Below are 2,840 nucleotides of genomic sequence, written 5' to 3' on the forward strand. Positions count from 1 at the left end.
GATTTTATTAAAATTCATGAGACAAAAGCAAAAGGAAACGAATGATTACTGTAATGAAGGAACAATTTATACACATTAGAGGTTAAAGTTGCCCCATTAGGCGTGCTCTAAATTTATACACAAATTTCATGTATGAAAATTCAAAGAGGAAATATATGTAAAAATTGTCAAATTTCTATTGATCTTGAAACTAGATTAAAATCTCTATAACTTTCCCTAACAAACAAAGTTTAATTCATCTGGTTCCGTTATTCATGCACAGATAATTCAAGGGTGATAGAGACTTCATCTTGAATCAATCTCTAAATAATAAAGTTTAAACTATAAATTATGTGACATATGGAAAAATTAGCTATGATTTATGTTAAAGAAGTTGTAATCTTTTTACTGTATAGCCATATAGCACTGGTGCTTCTGTCAACATAGCCTTTAGCCTCTCAAAACTGGCTTGGCACTTGTCGTTCCAGCCAAATTTCACATTCTTGTGCAACAATTTGGTCATTGGAGCAGCTATAAGAGAGAACCCCTTCACAAATCTTCTGTAATACACAGCTAACCCCAAGAAACTTCTAACCTCAGTTGTATTTCTGTGAGGCTTCCATTCCATCACTGCTTCTATCTTTTTGGGATCTACTCTAATCCCCTCTACTGATACTATGTGTCTAAGGAAAGAGATTTCACTCATCCAGAAGTCACACTTGAACAACTTAGCATACAACTCCTTTTCTCGCAGGGTTTGTAGAACAATCCTCATATGTTCATCATGTTCTTCCCTGGTCTTGGAATACACCAGAATATCATCAATAAAGACCACTATAAACTGATCCAAGTATGGATGGAAGATACAGTTCATAAGGTCCATAAATGCTGCTGGTGCATTTGTTAACCCAAACGGCATCATTAAAAATTCATAATGCCCATATCGGGTTCTGAATGCAGTTTTTGACACATCTGCATCCTTTACCCTTAACTGATGATACCCTGATCTGAGATCAATTTTTGAAAATACACCGGCTCCCTTCAACTGATCAAACAGATCGTCAATTCTGGGCAATGGATATTTATTCTTCACAGTTACTTTGTTCAACTGCTGGTAATCAATACACAAATAGCACTGGAGCTCCCCATGGTGACACACTAGGGCGTGTGAACCCCTTATCAAGCAACTCTTGCAACTGAGTTTTCAACTCCTTCAATTCAGTGGGTGCCATCCAATAAGGAGCAATAGAAATAGGTATTGTACCCGGCATTACCTGTCACACCTTACCCCTCCGTAAGGCATAACATGATCCCGTAGAATACTTGATGAACTACCGAACTTCACCTACCGATAACTCATTAAGTACCCTACAAGGGATTTTAAAACGATTTTCTTACATTTTGGAAGTGGTGAGCATTTTAGTGAGAATTAAAAACCATTTATTCAAGGCTTAAATACTAGTAAAAATTTTGTCCATTTTAAATTTTGCCACAAATTTTATAAAAATTTTGACAGAGTTCCGTTTGAAACTGGAGAAAGCAGTTCTTCAAATACCTAAAAAAAATACTTCCAAAAATATTTCACAACTCCCAACCTTCAATAACTCAATCAACTCAGTTCAACACACTTCAAAATAATTTCACAATACAATTCAAGACTTATCATCTCAAAACATTTAATATCTCCAATCACAAAGCATAAAGTAAGAAATTCATAAGTACAAATATTAATTTACAGAAGGAAATCCAAAAAATATTATTACAATTTATTTACAACTGCTCAACTACATTGATACATACAACATTTTTATATTTACATCAAGATTATCTACAAGGGTATAAAATAATACCCGTACAAAATGGTCAGAGTAGTCCTCGATTTAACAGCAGCTCACTCTGCTGCTTTCTCCTTGCTCTTATCTGCGACAGCAAAATAAGCTATCGCTGAGTATAAAAATACTCAGTGGTGTACAATAAAAATTTAAAATACAATAAATAAATCATTCATTGCCAAACACAATTTAAATATTTCTCACTCACATTTCACAAATATCAAAGTTCATAATAACACCATTTTGTCAAATAATCTATTAAACACAGTTTAGTCAAACAATTTCATAAACACAGTTTAGTCAAACAATTTCATAAACACAGTGTTGCCAAAGTCATACGCAACTTAAGCCAAGAGACAAAATTTCCGATCAATGCCGCGTTGTACACCACGACAAAGCAATCTCAACCCCATTAATTGAAATCAATGAGGGAGGTGGCTAGCTAGCTAATGAGTACTCATCCGATATACAACCTCAATTGGCAAGCCAGAGAGGGAGGAAAATAAACGATCTCAACCCCATAAATGAAGGAGGAAATGTGATACTGTCATGCTAAGTGTGAACATAAAATCAATTCAAAACAATTTATTCAAACAATTTATGAGAAATCTGATCAATTGCCAAAGTCACATTTAAGATTATAACATGGCAACACAGTACATAATTAATCAAAGAAATCAAATCTTCGAGAATAAAATGTTTAAACAAGCTTTGTTGTGCACAAACCTGACTGGAGTCGCCTCTAGGCCTTGACTCAGTCTTTTCGAGCCTCCAAATCTTTTTCAGCTGAAACACACAGTTTCACAGTGTTTCAGTACCATAACTTAGCATAAATCCAAAAATAAATTTCACTTCATTTTTACTAGCTCTATTGCGTTAAATTCGACGTTCTCGAAGTTTTTGTGTTTCGGGTTACTATTCACTACACTATTCAAGTCAAATTGTTGACTTTTTAAGGCTTAATAGGTATGGGAACTCCAACTTCACCCACATACCACATTTTGGTCATTAAACTTATTGGTTTTGGTC

The 2,840-nt window shown here is 34.5% G+C and overlaps 1 long non-coding RNA gene across 1 annotated transcript; it reads right to left on the reverse strand.

Annotated features, from left to right (window-relative positions):
* Window positions 1–1,644: 1,644 nt before the first annotated feature.
* On the reverse strand, window positions 1,645–2,567 carry LOC131180248 (uncharacterized). Its single transcript, XR_009149047.1, has 2 exons — window positions 2,538–2,567; window positions 1,645–1,899 (listed from the first exon to the last, which is right to left on the reverse strand). It is a non-coding gene; the product is annotated as an uncharacterized LOC131180248 (long non-coding RNA).
* Window positions 2,568–2,840: the final 273 nt, after the last annotated feature.

Source organism: Hevea brasiliensis, chromosome 5 (assembly GCF_030052815.1).
Source record: "Hevea brasiliensis isolate MT/VB/25A 57/8 chromosome 5, ASM3005281v1, whole genome shotgun sequence".
Lineage (NCBI taxonomy): Eukaryota > Viridiplantae > Streptophyta > Magnoliopsida > Malpighiales > Euphorbiaceae > Hevea > Hevea brasiliensis.